A 16176-nucleotide genomic window follows, 5' to 3' on the forward strand; every position below is an offset into this window, starting at 1 on the left:
TGGGGCCTGACCATGACTAGGCTCGGAGGTCATGGCATTCATCTGAGTTTTGAATACGGAACTATTAAGATGTGCATTTTTAAGGATTCCTCTGTCAGTGGAGAGGGTAGGCAAGAGGAACAGGAAAACCAGGTAGAAGCCTATTACAGAGGTTTGGATGATAAACAGAAGCTTGCAAGAAGGCGGTGGCAGGGGAAGAGATTAGGTGTGGTCAGATTCTAATACTCTTTCAAGGTAAACAGTATTTGCTGATGGACTAGATTTAGAGTATACAATAAAGAGACGAGTACTGGACAAGTCCTGGGTTTTTCTTGTCATTTTCTGATGAGAGAAATGTAGGGAGAGCAGCAGATGTGAGGAGGAACTGAAATCAAGATTTGAGTTTAAATCCTGATGCTCTTAGATGCTCATTAGGCATCAGATGAAGGTGCTGAGTGAGCAGTGGGATTCACAAAACAAGTTCAGAGCAGAGATCGGAACTGCAGATACGAACGTGGACGTCATCAACATAGAGATGAGCCTTACAGCCAACTGAGGGATCAGTGTAGATTAAAGATTAGAAGAGGTGCAAGTGCTGAGCAAAGAAAATTGATCAAAACAACAAAACAAAACAAAACATTGAGCTCCTTTTTGTATGTATGTGTGGCAGCCACCTCAGATTAGTACTGGTTTGTGACGAGAGCGTGTACTTTCTGGTAGGGTTGGCTCAGCCTTTCTTTCAGAGCCTATGTCACTCTTGAGTCCTGCTTCTTCTGGTTAGGGGCTTCCTCACAGTTCATAAAGAGCTGCCTAGTATCAACTGGACCCTTCACGGTACTGAGATTCCAAGTCAGGAAAAGTCATGACAACCTCGACTTTGAGTCTGGTGAGGTCTTGCACCTCTCTCCTCCCAGCTCCGATGGCGAGTCTAAGAATGTTGTTGATCCACATCGCAGAGAAAAGTCCCTCAAGGTTGCTGGTCCCCGTCTCTCCCGTGGCCTGGCTTCACCTCAGCTCTCACCCCTCTATCAACTGAAAAGATAGGCACAACCTAAAAGTTGAGAATTGCGCTTTGTTTGATGGGTAAAACTGAAGACTGAAGCCTGGAAGACAGCCTCTCAGATTGCTCAGAGAGACTGCTCTAAAGAGGTTAGGGAGGAGCCAGGATATACAGGTGTTTTTGCAAGGTAGTCAGAACATCAAAAGATTACTGTTAATTAAAGAAAACGAGACATCTCAAGTTAATGATTTCAGCGCTTTTCTATGTATGGGAAGTTGCACAAGTCTGGGTTCATTGAAGTCATTCCTTTGATATGCACCTTACCTGTCTAGGGCCAGTATCCTGCTCTTCTCCATCCTGAATCCCCTCAGTGTGCAAAGTTGGGGGCAGCTGCAGGGGCTGATGGCTTGATGGCTGCAACATCCTTTGTTTACTGATACGGCAGGCAACATTTTTCATCTGTACCTCCAAATCTAGATATCCCAGAGAGTACCTAGTAGAGTTTACTAAAAGTGTTTCTTTACTTTCACCCACAATCCATCATTCTCTTAAGAAGAATATTGATGTTTCATTCTATTTGGTTCTGTCTTTGCTGTATTTAACCGTGCTTCCTAAAGGAAGGTTTGTGACATATTAATCTTGGAGAGACTTCATAGACAGATGAAGGTCTGTGGTTCATTAATCCTGTTCTCCAGTGTTAGGTACTAAGTTAAGCTCCTTAATAGATAAGTCCAGTTTGTGAGAAAACTGAGGCATATAGACGTTAACTTCCTTTAAGATCACATAGCTAGTAAGTGAGACCTTGTTAGACTTTGCATTCTACAAAACCAAAGAATGTGATTAATGTATAAAAGATATAATAGTCCTCATTCCTGCTTTTCTGAGATTTTTCTATTGATGTGAAAGAATTTTAGTTTTCCAGAATAAAGATACTAAAGAGAGAGTACCAGGGTATTATTGTCTTTATGAATCAATTTTTGTTACTATTCTAGGAAATTTACAATCACATTTCAAGTCAAGATACTTAGGCTTTATAGAGACCTTTGTAAGATTAATGAATGGAATTTGTGAATTTTGAATTCTATGGAAATACAAAAATTTTATCTTAATAGATACCTGCCTGAGGAAACAAGGTTTTCACTTCATAAAGGTGAATTCATGAACATAGCATATAAGGCTTCCATGAACAAACCATCCAGCTTTCTAGCTTCTCTCTTTACAGGTCTCGTCCTGACACCCGCTGTACATAATCACCAGCCATTCTCCAGACATGCCAGGCTGTTTCCTACCTCTGTGCCTTGATTCAGATGTTCCCTACATCTTGTAATGCGCTTTGCTCTGTTGTTCCTTGCAAGCACAACACCTTCCAAGACTTAATTCAAGCATCATCTGCTTGTGAAGTCTTTGCAGTCACTATTGCTCCTACTTACACCCTGTCAGGCTCCCTCTTGTACCATGTAAATGCCCCCAATATAGCAATCATCACATTTTATTCTTATTATTTCTTTACATGTCTTTCTCTGCCAGTAGATCTTGAGCTGGTGGAGGGTGAGGATACCAGGTCTAATCAATATCAATGTCCCTACACGGTTCAGGGTACATACAAGATGCTTAATAATATTTTATTATATTCTAGGATGATATTAAAAATCTTCAGCAGCCATACTGAACAAGAAATGACCAATCTGAACAGATATTTAACTGATCATAAGGAACACTGTACTTGTATATATCAGCTAAATACCAGCTCATCAAAACTTGCTTTATTTCCGTTTCATATCTTCTTTATTATTTTGATCTTTATGGATCTGGTAAAATAATATAGAACTAAATCATTTTATAGTTAAGTACACCATTTTTTTCCAGTCGCCATTTTCCTAAAACAGCTCTGATCTGCACTCCTACCATGTCAGGTTCCATGGCAAGATCTTACTGGGGCTTTGTATCAACACACCTGCCAAATTATTTAAAAGAGAATTGTGTTTTTGCCTTCTGAGCTGATGGTTTTGACACTCTCTGTGCAGTTCTACAGCATGTGAAGTGCTGACACACCAGCTGGATTGCTGAGAACAGTGAAATTATCAGCCTTTTACTGAGGGATTATTTATATGGCAGCCAGAACTATCTTAACCCTTGATAAGTGTTAAGTAAAAACGCACAATCAGTTTGTGTCCCACATGAAGCAAGGTGAGAAACCAACCTGCAAGACCAAAGTAACCATGGAAGCAGGTAGGAGAAGAGCCAAACTGCTTAAAGAAGGTGCTCGTGTTTATTTAGTGACATACTTTTCTTCTGAAGATGCTTAACCAAACAAAGGTTAAGCTGAAACAAAAGTAAAGAAATGTATGTTGATAATTTTCTGTGATCTCCAAAGGAAAGTATAGAAATAGAGATTTTAGCTATCACACTCTGAGACATCGCCTTTGAGAATTTCAGCATGTAGAATCACAAATCATCTCCAATGCTACTTAATCTGTAGAAAGTATTTACAAGCCAATGCCCCCTAGAATAAAAGAGAGCATTTAATGTGGCAGACCATGATGGAGGGGAGGCAATAAAGAGAAAGCACAGCTTGGAGCGCAGTGTAACTGGGTGGCTTACACCTCCCTACTGAAGGCAACAGACTTGCAGTTACGGAACTGCTAATCTGTTCTACTGTTTTTTAATCAGATGTTGGCATTATCTGCCACTAATTGCTTTTTCATTTCCACTTGTAATTATTCCATTGCATGTTTGTAGTGAGAAGCTGAAAATGAGGCAGATCACTGAGAAAGAATTAATTGTTAATGAATAATCATCAGTAGGAAGCCAATTTCATTATCTTCAAAGAGGTAGCCAGAGATTAACCACTAGCTGTGGTTCTCCTACTTTCTGTGCATGACTGTAAAGTAATCACAAATAATCACGCCCTCCAACTTCATCAATTATTTTCTATTATGTGGATTGATACCCATTTTTGTCTTTGTTCTTTAATGATAATGGCAGTATTCATGCTGGGGAGTGCTAATTGGAAGGTGTTACATTCAGTGGGCTCGAGGCCTAATTATTAGAGCATCTTCTTCATTAGCACATGATCCTACAAGGGCTGCATGGTGGGAGTTACTAATTTTTCCAAGTTACAAGAATGTCACATGAGGAAAGTTTGCATGTCCTTATGCCGAGTAACACACAGAAAATCTTCTATCTGGTCTTTCTGTTTAAATAAAATAGGATGTTTTAACCTAATATGAGCCTTTGAACAGGAAGCCTGTTTCTGCTCGAGAAGCTTGGTCTGCCCAGGACTGTCGATGAGCTTTCTCTTCTGCTCTGTTTCTGCCATTTCCCAGCACTTGTTCTTCGGAATGGCTCGCACAGCCCCTGGGATTATTACAGCTCTCAGTAGAGCTTTGCCGGCTATCAATGGAAACATTACAGATGAGTTTGAACGTCCGGGTGGGAAGCTCCCAACATTTGTTGCCTTGGTGGCCCAGTGATGTCACTCCCAGGCTTCGGGAGAAAGTAAATCCACAGCCCTATGGCATGTTTGCACAGAGCTGCGTAACTTCTCAAGTCCCCTTCATGTGTGTGGGCTCACAATGTCCTTAACAGAGCAGCAAGCACTGTTGCCGCTAGACCTGCTGCGGCCCTAGAACGGTGGCACCAAACCTCCTGCCCAGCAGAGCACGGGCACACCCACCTGCCTCTCTTCCTGGGTCCTCTGCATTCCCTCATGGGTGTGACTCACAGGCTGCCCCTCTAACCGGGGAGACCTTCTTCAGTGCTTGTCAGCCCCCCTAGGCAACCAAGGCTCTATTTCTAACTAGACCCACAGCTGAGGAAAGATAAGGCGTGGGGCCATCTCAGGTGTATTGGACTATAGGGCAAGTTTTTGAAACATCTCCAAGAGAGAAACTTGCAAAAGAGATAGAAGAGTTAGGTGTGGTTAAAGAGTGTGGGTTTTGCTGTTATTCCTACCCATTTTGTTAGCTGTGTGAGCTGGAATGAATTATTTAACTTCTTGGAACCTCAGTTTCCTTTATTAGATTGTTATAAAGGTGAATGAGATGTTGTATGTAAAGTACTAAACTCAGGGCCTTGGTTAGGTACCTAATCGGCACTTGCTTTGGTTAGAAGCAAATCAAGAACCTTAAACGTCAGAGTACCAGGTGGTTTTCTGGAAATAAAGTGAAAATTTCAGAGAATATTAGGTAAGTAACCCAAATTCTGTAACAGGACAATCCAGAAAAGTCAGTGACTGAGTACAAGAGCGTTTATTTCTTGCTCATGAAAAGTCTGCTGTGAGGTGGTCATGTCTTTCTTCTCTAATCATTTGGGTACCAGGCTCCCTCGACCTGACGACACAGCTTCCCAGATCAACAAGGACTGGAAAGAGAGAGATGACAGAGGCAGAGTGGCTCTCCTGTGCCATCACTGGATGTTATGCTTTGTGTCAGTCTGTGTTCCTGTGTGCCAGAGTACAGTCACGTGGTTCCAATCTAGTGGCTGCAAAATGCAGTCCTTCTGTGTAGCTGGCATGGTAAACAGCATCATGCGTTGTGTCTGGTACGGTGTGCAAAAAGTAAAATAACCAGGAGGGTAATTTTTAAAAGATTATACTGAGAGCACATAGAGAGGGTTGGGAGCAGGCAGAAGATTAGAATCCAGGATGCCCTTTAGAAAAGTATTATAATCACAGGAGGAAAGAGAGAACGGACGCTTGAGAATAGCTTAGAAACTGTGATTAGAAATGTCAGACGAGCCAAGGAATCAAAAAGATAAAATCCCAAGCTTATGTGGTTGTTCTATGGAAGCATTCATATTGGATGGGGAAACTAGATACAGAGAATGAGAATGGGGAAATCATGTCGGGTGGTATTGAGAATAGACTCAGTTATTCAGCTGGTAGCTGCTGTTATGATCAGGGGAGGAATAACCATGTGATTTGTAGAGTCATTGATGAGAAGTACCAAGCCTCCAGACAGATGAAGAGGGTCTCTGAATTGTTGCTTGCTGAAAATCCTACTCAAAACTTCTCTGTTGAGTACAGTAATACTCTTACTCTTTTACACAGTGACCTTTACCCAAACACAAAATAACTTGACCTTCCAAGGACAATAACACGAGGTTCTTGGTTTATCTGTTGTTAAATGGGAGGTTGGGAAGGAGAGGGTAAGAAGCAGGGTAAAGAGGACAAGATTCACAGACATACCCACATTTTCACAGTGATTTTAATGTTAACGTGTGAGAGAAAAGATTACCGTGGGATTAGCCTAATAGGTTTGCCGACTTCATTTACAATAATAATGGTGACATTACTTTGTCATTTGGGCAATGGATTATTCCTAGATGCCGAGCTGTAAATGGATGCTATGACGTGAAATGCTTTGATTAAGTCATACTGACTAAAACCCGTTGTTCACATGTCTTATTTGACTCACCACTTATCTGGCGTGCCTTACTTACTGTATATGACATTCCACAGGGCATTGACCATGCACTTCAAGATACTGACCTTTTTTATAATGTAGACATTCAGGCTGGTTTACTGATAGGCTTAGCTGCTGTTTCCAAAAGTTTCTTTTTTAATTTTTTATTTTTATTGATGTATAGTCAGTTTACAATGTTGTGTTAATTTCTGTGATTCAGTTATACATACATACATTTTCCTTTTTGTATTCTTTCTTATTATAGGCTGTTACAAGGTGTTGAATATAGTTCCCTGTGCTATACAGTAGGGCCTTGCTGTTTATCTGTTTTATATGTAGTTGTTTGTATCTGCAAGTTTTGTTTTTATGTATAACTCTCTTCTTAATCATTTGAATAATGCCTTTGATGAGCAGTCTTCTACTCTGCCATCTCCACCCTTACTATTCCACTTCACCATGGCTACCACTGCACCATTGTTGCTAAGTTAGAAGCTGATGATTTTTTTTTTAATTGAAGTATAGTCAGTTTACAATGCTGTGTCAGTTTCTGAGGTTCAGTATAATAGTTCAGTCATACATATACATGCATATATTTGTTTTTATATTCTTTTTCATTGTAGGTTAAAACAAGATATTGAATATAGGTCCTGTGCTATACAATATGAACTTGTTTATCTATTTTATATATAGTGGTTAGTATCTGCAAATCTTGAACTCCCAATTTATCCTTTCCCGCCTCCTTCCCCTCCGGTAAACATAAGTCTGTTTTCTGTGTCTGTGAGTCTGTGTCTATTTTGTAAATAAGTTCATTTGTCTTTTTTTTTTTTTTAGATTCCATATATAAGTGATAAATGGTATTTTTCTTTTTCTTCCTGGATTTCTTTACTTAGAATGACAATATCTCCAGGTACACACATGTTGCTGCAAATGGCATTATTTTACTCTTTTTTATGGCTGAGTGGTATTCCATTGTATAAATATACCACAACTTCTTTATCCAGTCATCTGTTAATGGACATTTAGGTTGTTTCCATGTCTTGGCTATTGTAAATTGTGCTTCTTTGAACATTAGAGTGCATGTATCTTTTTGAATTAAGGTTCCCTCTGGATGTATGCCCAGGAGTGGGACTGCTGGATCATATAAGTCTATTTTTAGTCTTTTGAGGAATCTCCATCCTGTTTTCCATAATGGATGCAACAAGCTACATTCCCACCAACAGTGAAGGAGGGTTCCCTTTTCTCCACACCCTCTCCAGCATTTATTATTTGTGAACTTTTGGATGATGGCCATTCTGACTGGTGTGAGATGATACCTCATTGTAGTTTTGATTTGCATTTCTCCGATAATTAGCGATATTGAGCATCTTTTCATGTGCCTGTTGGCCATTTGTATGTCTTCATTGGACAATTGCTTGTTTAGGTCTTTTGCACATTTTTGGATTGGGTCATTTATTTTTTTTTTAAGTTGTATGAGCTGTTTATATAGTCTGGAAATTAAGCCCTTGTCAGTCTCATCTTTTGCAAATACTTTCTCTCATTCTGTAGGTTGTCTTTTTGTTTTGTTTATTTATTATTTATTTATTTATTTTTTTTTTGCTGTACAAAAGCTTGTAAGTTTAATTAGGTCCCATTTGTTTATTTTTGCTTTTATTCTATTGTGTGGGTAGACTGCCCTAAGAGAACATTGCTAAGATTTATGTCAGAGAATGTGAGAATGATTGGTTATGTTTTCTTCTAAGTCTTATGTTTAAGTCTTTAAACTGTTTTGAGTTTATTTTTATGTCCAGTGTGAGGGAGTGTTCTAACTTTATTGATACATGCAGCTGTCCAGTTTTCGTAACACCACTTGCTGAAGAGACTGTCTTTATTTCATTGTATCTGTTTGCCTCCTTTGTCAAAGAGTAATTGATCAAAAGTCTGTGGGTTTATTTCTGGGCTCTCTATTCTGTTCCATGGATCCATATGTCTATTTTTGTAACAATACCATGCTGTTTTGATTACTGTAGCTCTGTAGTATTGGAAGAATTAAAATTGTTAAAATGGCCATACTACTCAAAGCGGTCTGCAGATTTAATGTGATCCCTGTCAAATTACGCAGGACATTTTTCACAGAACTAGAACAAATAACCCTAAAATTTATATGATGATTTTATTTTTTTATTATTTTTTAAAATTTCTTTTGCATGGAACAAATGCTTAAACTTCTTAAGCCATAGGTAGTACAACAGAGACAGTTACCATCCTTGGTAGTAACACCATTCTGTTTGAGACTAGACAAGAGAGTCATCAGTTCTTGAGAGTAAAGATGAGCACTCCAAGTAAATAGGCATCCTGGTAGTGTGTGGGGAAGGTCCAAGCCCTACAAGACATTTTCCTCAAGACCCAGAGATAGGAATCAAATCCAACAAGCTTCATGTATTGGTATTTAATATGTGTATATTAATACTAATAATGCTACCTTAAACTTTAACACTTACAGAACTTTATTCGTTAATTCAGGCATCTGACATTGTGCCAAGGTTATGAAAATGAAGAAGAAACAGTCCTTGTCCTCCAAAGTTTAAAGTCATATAATATTATCTCCTAATGGTGGCCCTATTTCAGAGTGCTTTATGGGCGAGCAAGAGATCCAAAATAGAGATTTCAGAGGCCGCTGAGTGTTTTCAGGTATAAAGATAGTTTAAAAATTAAATAATGTGGTCTCAAATTAAGAGTATTTCTGAGATCGTAGTTCTGGACTTTAAGGTAAAGTCACTAATTACATTGTTCTTTAAAATAGAGTAGTGATGAAAGTAAGTGGGGCTATCACATATGAAAATAAATCTTGATTCAATTAAGGAGATTCCTAAAATGTCTTTAGGACCTTTCATTCTGTCAATTAACTCAGCCATCATATATGCTTACAAATGAGATCTTTCTAGCACTTAATACATTTTCAGTACCTTATGCAAGAGATGAGAGCTAATTATGCAATGCCAGGCTCACATCCTTTACATTTCCATGGGAAGAGCTAGGTTCTGAGTCATATATAGAGATTTGTAGAGAGCCTCAGGACTGAAGCCATAACAAAGACCGTTCTCAGGTGAAAACTTACCCCTACATTGCTATTCTCCCATTTCGTCACTTCATATCAATTTTAATACCTTATGTCTCATCAGAGAACGGTTATACTCTGACATGTTCCCTCCTGGTGCAAGATGGCAGCTACTAAAATATAAATCACTGCAGAGAATGGCTGGATTTAGAGCCAATTCTTCTAATCGAAAACAACAGCAATGTTAATTTCAGCTTGAGAATAATGGGTTTTGTATGGTGATGTAATGGTACAGACTATAATGGTGTCAACTACCACAATAAAATATGCTTCAAATGGGCTACCTTTTTTACATTTAGACTAGGATGACTTCTGTCACATTTCTTTTTTGGCATGGTATCTGACAATCTATTAAATAAATACTAATCCCTAGCAGTCTTCAAAGCAGGCTCAACCATATCAGGATTTTAAATAACTTCATTAATTGCTTAACTACCTTTCCCCCGAATTCCTAAGGGACCCTTTGATGCTAGTCACTCTAATGAGTTACCAAGTGATTCATGACTTCAACCTGTTATCATGCAAAATACATTTCCAGCTGGAAGTCTTTACAGATGGTTTTGCCAGAAAGTAAGTAACTACTCTAGATTTTTAAAGAGGGCAAATTCCATTTATGAAGTGTGTGAAGGAAAATAATTTGGTTTTCTTTCTTTTCTTGTCCTTTTTTTTTTTTTTTTAACATTAATACTCCAGAATGGTGTAATGTGTCCAGAAATTCAATTTGGGCAATCAATACATAATCAAAGGAGGAATTATGTTTGAATGGTTAAAGATGATCTGGATTATCTGTGGGTAAATTATCCATTGCAATAGCAGTATATATTGCTAGTCCTAACTTTCCTTCTAATATTTCATATCACTTCTCTCTTCCCAAAGTAGTCATTGAAAACAGAATTTTTTTTATTCATCTAGTCAAGGCACAGTTGAGAAGGTAACTATTTTTTCAAAGAACAAGGAGAAATGATGTTTAGAAATCTACTTTTCTCAAGCTGTGTTTCTGTTTCTGTCCACTTGAATGGTAATCAAAGCAATGTGTTTATTTTTAATACAGTTTGTTTTTTTAAATCATACTAACACATACACACAATTCTTTAAAGTACTGTAAAGCTAAGAAGGGGAAGAAGTGTCATTCCTGGAGAAGCCTTTCTGGTAGCCCTCTGGTCCCTGTGTGTTCCAGACTGGCTACTCCCTGGGAGCAAGACAGAGCCATTTTCATAGCGTTTTCTTTTGCATCTGACCTGTGTGGAGTCACTCATTTCCAGTGTTCTGAAAGCTAAATAGAGAAAGAGGGCTAAAAGAAAATTTCTTTTAACCTCCTTTTACAAGAAGGTATCTTTGAGTCTGAGGCCTCCCAAGAGATTACTAGAGATTAAACCTTCTATTTCTTGGAAAGCTAGTTGAGGGATAGTTGCTTAGCTCAAATAACCCTCTTGTTTGTAGCCCCCCTTTTATTCCCATCTTCAGTACTTGGTGCTTCCAGTCCCCTAGCCTTTCTGGGACTTTATGGCATGAACCACATCACTTTCCTGGGACCTACAGATTTCAACTTTGTATCTTCTTAACATCTGTTGGCATTAGCTGTACTTTGTGTTTTTTGTTTGTTTGTTTTGCTTTTTGTCTTTGTGGATGATGATGATGATTTACCATGACTTTAGGAGGGTGAAGGAAGAGAGTGGTCATGATAAGCAAATTTGTTGCATCTGCTATGTTGACTACATGTTGACATTTGTCAAATTTTGTCTTTTTGTCGTCTGGGAGTCAACAAACAGTAGGTCTAGTTTGAACAGAAAATATTTCCAATCTATGTAATGGAAGTACCTAACGTTCTTTTTAAATGTTTCAGTCATATGGCTCCTCAGAGCCATAGAGATTCCTCAGAACTTCCCTGGGGAGCTAGCACCTAAAGAAAGAAGGATTAAAAAGCTGTGAGGGGGTGGGATTTTGGTCGCCAGTCCTACCTCTCACCCCTAATCTAAGATGTTTCATTTTTACTTGTTTCAGATATTATGTTTTGCATATGATTTTAATTGAACAAAGAGTTTCAAATATATAAAATGACTGAACCCAGTTAAAGTGGAAAAACAATTAAACGTACTCTCCAAATCTCTTGGGAAAGAGTGGCTAAGTTTTATGAGATCTGGTGTTTTATCACCCTTTATGTGCTGAGATGTTTGTCTTAATCGTTTTTTCTTTGCTGTCACTTCTGTATAGGCTTCTATGTCAGCACTTAGCCACAGTCACAGGTAGAGGCTCTTTGTGCCGTAAAGAGCTGCTGAACTGGTGTTGACACAAAGTAACAGTGGAGTCCCTCAGATTACACAGCTGCTCTGACTTGTGGCTTTTATTTTATCCTTTAAAAAAAACTCTTTCCTGTTTTGTGTATTCTTACAACAACCTATCCAGAAATTCATTCTTTCTGCATTAGCTCTCCAACATATTTAGATATCACGACTAAATAATTATTTTATTCCACATGGTACATTGTTAAGCCAATATTCCCTAGACTCACCAGGTAAGAGTTTCTATTTTGTGCTCACTTAAATACCAAAGAGTTCATTTTCCTGGGCACAGAACCATTTTAAAACTTCATGTTTTCACAAACTTGAATTTTTTTTAATCAGAGGATAATTGATGATATGGGAAAATAATTGCTATAGGTTCCTTATTTCATACAGACCCAAACCAGAGGTAGGTAAACACCCAAGTTATCTCACAAAGGAGCACATCTCCATGGCCCTTCTTACTCTTGATGGGAGTGTTGCCACTGAGGAGAAGATAGGCAGGCCCATTTCAGAGTCCACCTGCACCTGCTAAATCTGAAGGGCAAGGAATTTACTCCTGAGTCAATTGTTGGCCAGCTCTTCTAAATCATGTGTTTGAAACATATCATCTCTCAAATACAGAAAAATTATTAGTGGACAACACATCCCATTTTATAACAAAGTCCAATATACAGAATGTTTGGAGGCCACTTGATTTTTACAAAAGAAGATCTGTAGGCCTTGGAATATGACCAAATTTTGGATCATTTGAGATTCAAGGCATGAGTTAAGTTTGGCTAAGGGGTCTTTACGCGTGTACATTCTCTAGGGGAGAAGCACACATACCAGTTGACCATGTTCCTAGTTGCTATAATAAAGTCAAGTGATGCTTGATGTCTTCTCTATTCAGAGGCATATAAGTTATAAGAGAAAACTGATATAAGAGACGCTGAAAAGAGATGCTTCCAAACAAGCAGGTGTTCTTTGACATTTTATAACAAATTTTACACAGAGGTTTTTAAGTCTTAGACTACCTTACCCCTCTAAAACAAACACTGGTAAATAGAAGTTCTAGAATGTATTTTGTTTTTTTTCCAGAACACTGTAATGAATTCCTCCATGAGTCGAGAACTCCGCCCTGCTGCCAGGTAAGACTTGCTCGGATGACACTGATGTTCTGGCTGCTACTGCAGTCCTTTCCTGGGCTGTGAGTTCACCTTGAGTCACTGCTGAATGTGACCCTTAGTTTCAGTGTCTTTCCTTTTGCTTTTCATATCTTTTATTTAAGATAAAGGATACAGATTTTTTTCCAGATAGTGTGTATATTAATAGACTAAATTCTTTCCTAGAACCCAAATCACAAAGCACAGATAGCACAAATTAAAAAAAAAAAGAAAAGGAAAAGAAAAAAAACAAGAATCTTTTAGGTACCAGCAAAGCACGCAGATGTAGTGAATCTAAAATTAATCCGTTGGAACTATCCTACAAGTCACATTTATAGCCAGTGCCAAAACGCAGCTCAGTTCTGATTACAACATTCTTGTGCAGTTCCAGTAACATCCTATTGTGGCTTCACCTGAGCATGTTAACTATTTATAACTGATATATGACGGTTGAGGAAAGTGGTGTATTTTGGTTTTTATGGTTTGTGTTTGGTGGTGCTTTTGCAACTGGGAAAATGTATTGTGGTCTCATCACTCAGAAAAGGCACCCCCTTATTTACACTGTGCACAGCTGTAGCTTGAGTGTTCTAACGTCTGGGTGACAAAGCATTTTGAAGGATAAATCATCTTTTCTCATAAAGTTTTAAAAGGGCCAAGGTTAAATAATTAGAAAGAAAATAAAGGGAACAGGGTCAGTCAGATTAAGTAAAGATTGATTTTTAGAATAAGACCTCATCATCTGTGCTAATAATATATGTTGGTCCTAGAGGATTTAGCAAAGTATAAAGAAAATGGAGTGACTTTTGAAGTTAAATTATTAGATGAGCAAGTTCCAATTCCTTAGTCATTTGGACTAAAGGGTTCAGACTCTTTGGTCATTTAGCAAATGTCAATTAAGTACTCAAATAGTTTATAAAATTTTTTAAGATGCTTGGGTACTTTGAAATAAGTAAGCACAATCTCTGTCCTCGAGATGGAAGGACAGGGTACTAGATAACAGAAAACAATTTGAATATAAACAGATAATTGCAAAGCTCCATAGAAAGGAAACAAAGTCATGGGTTCAGTTAGGTAAGGAGGACAGAGTGCAATTGACAAAAAGGTAAACTTAATTTCACCTAAAACTCAGATATGTGGCTGATTTTTTTCTTGAGCACAAAAAGGAAAAAGGAAAATGAGTCATTAACTATCGTTTTTGTGGTAAGCAGTTTTTACTCCCAATGTTCCTTTTTTTTCTTCCAGTTTTATTATGTAGAATTATTACAGTTTGACTGCACATACACGTTATATTGCATGTAAATACATATCAACAGTATACTGCACTTTTTTTTAGTTTTCATATATGTACTAATTATTGTTTCTAAGAACAGACTAGATCTTTAGCTTTTTAAATTTACATAGTTATCAAAGGAATAAAGCCAACTTGTTCTGTATATCCATTTCTGATAATAAAAATGTGCCAATAGACTTAGGAAGAAAATAATCCATAAAGTAAAAAGTTTAAAGGTTTTTAACTTTATAAGAATTACAGCTCAGGATATAAGAAATAATTATTTCTTTGAAAAAAAGCTGGATATATCATATGACTAGCACTTTTATATTGTGATCAAATATATGTACGTATATGTATATATTCATCACCTTCCCTTCCAACGTGCTCCCTCTCCAGTATTTCCTAGCTCTCATCATTGGCATCGTCCTCCTTTTAGTTGGCTAAGTCAGAAATATGGGCACCAGTCTTGATTATTGCCGTTCTTTCAGCCTTGATGCCCACCCAACCAGTCCCCCGATTTCATACTTTTACAAGAGTTTGTTGAATCCTTCAGTCTTCTCCACTCCCGCTGTGCCACCTCTACAGGTCCTTCTGTTAATTTGGCCCCAGCTCTCTCCGGTCCTCCATTTTGAAGCTATCAATATAGTTTTCCTGAAGCACAAACCAGAATGAATCATCCCTTGTTTGGAGCCTACTTCAATGATTTCCCATAATCTTAAAGTTTAAAATCCTTAGGATGCTTTACCAGGCCCAGCCTCACACGGACCCTATTTGCCTCTCCAACCTCACCCCTTGCAATTCTCTGTGCTCCAGCCATCTTCAGTCCTGAACAGTGGTAACACTGGGAGTGCATTGTGGCACCGTTTGTGTCTGGGGTTTCTAGCAGACTCTGCTTTTTGCATTAAATGTTCTTCTCTTTCATCTTCCCTCAACCTGCTATTACCTGCCCTTTGCCCTGTATTCGTTATTTCCTACCAGGGCCTAATTGGACTTAAAGTTTTCATAATAAAATTTTTCTTGACTTGTATTCTTTAGTTTCTGGTCAGTTACTATAGTAGGTGCCCCTTCTTTTGTCATTACACATTTACTCATAAGTCTCACTTGCTGTGTTACAAGTTCATTATTGAGAGCAGACATGGCATCTTATTTGCCATTAGACTATACCCCAGCATGTAGCATGATGTCTCAAATTCCGTGAATTTCTCCTGAGGCATTAATTAATAATAGACATTCTATATGTTCTCCTACAAAGTGTTGTTAAAAAGAAAGCAAAAACTATGCTAATGCCAAGAGATAAAACTAAACTTTCCTAATACTTTGTGGATAGTTTTTTTGGTGTTATTTATACTCCACTTTGTTATACAAACTTTAACCTAATCAAGCTAAAAATGATGAGAGCCAAGATTTAAGTCCATATTATCTGTTGGGCACTGGGTTAAATTCTTTACAAATATTATCTTAGTTAATTTCACTTACTCCATCCAAAAACATACCAGTCATCCATGTTTTTTCCCCCAGTCTTATTGTGGTATAATTGACAAATAAAATTGTAAGCTATTTAAACTGTACATCATGATGATTTCACATTGTGAAAAAGTTCCTCTCATTTAGTTAATTAACACATCTATCACCTCACATACTTAACTTTTTTTCTTTTTGGTGAGAACGTTTAAGTTCTACACATTCCATCCTCAGACCTTATTCATCTTATAATTGAGTTTGTATCTTTTTACCAACTCTCCCTATTTCTCCATCCCCTGGGACCTGGCAACCACTTTTCTACTGTCTGTTTCAAAAGTTTAATTGTTTTGTTTTTGTTTTTTTGGATTCCACATAAAGTGATACCATGTAGTATTTATCTTTCTCTCTCTGACTTATTTCACTAAGTATAATGCCCTCTAGCTTCATCCATGTTGTCCAGATGGAAGGATTTCCTCCTTTTATAGGCTAATACTCCATTGTGTATGTATGTGTGTGTGTGTGTGTGTGTATATATATATA

At 37.8% G+C, this 16176-nt stretch overlaps 1 protein-coding gene across 3 annotated transcripts in view; it reads left to right on the forward strand.

Annotated features, from left to right (window-relative positions):
* Positions 1-16176, forward strand: part of ITGA4 (integrin subunit alpha 4) — a 220415-nt gene that overhangs the window by 38475 nt on the left and 165764 nt on the right. For 2 of the 3 annotated variants that reach the window (XR_012507070.1, XM_074363988.1), the window contains exon 2: positions 12838-12887. The gene's annotated coding sequence lies outside the window, so the exon portion shown is untranslated. Of the gene's footprint in view, positions 1-12837; positions 12888-16176 lie in introns of those variants that run through there. The other variant, XM_074363987.1, reaches the window with a different exon arrangement.

The sequence above is a fragment of the Camelus bactrianus genome, chromosome 5 (assembly GCF_048773025.1).
Source record: "Camelus bactrianus isolate YW-2024 breed Bactrian camel chromosome 5, ASM4877302v1, whole genome shotgun sequence".
Classification (NCBI taxonomy): Eukaryota; Metazoa; Chordata; class Mammalia; order Artiodactyla; family Camelidae; genus Camelus; species Camelus bactrianus.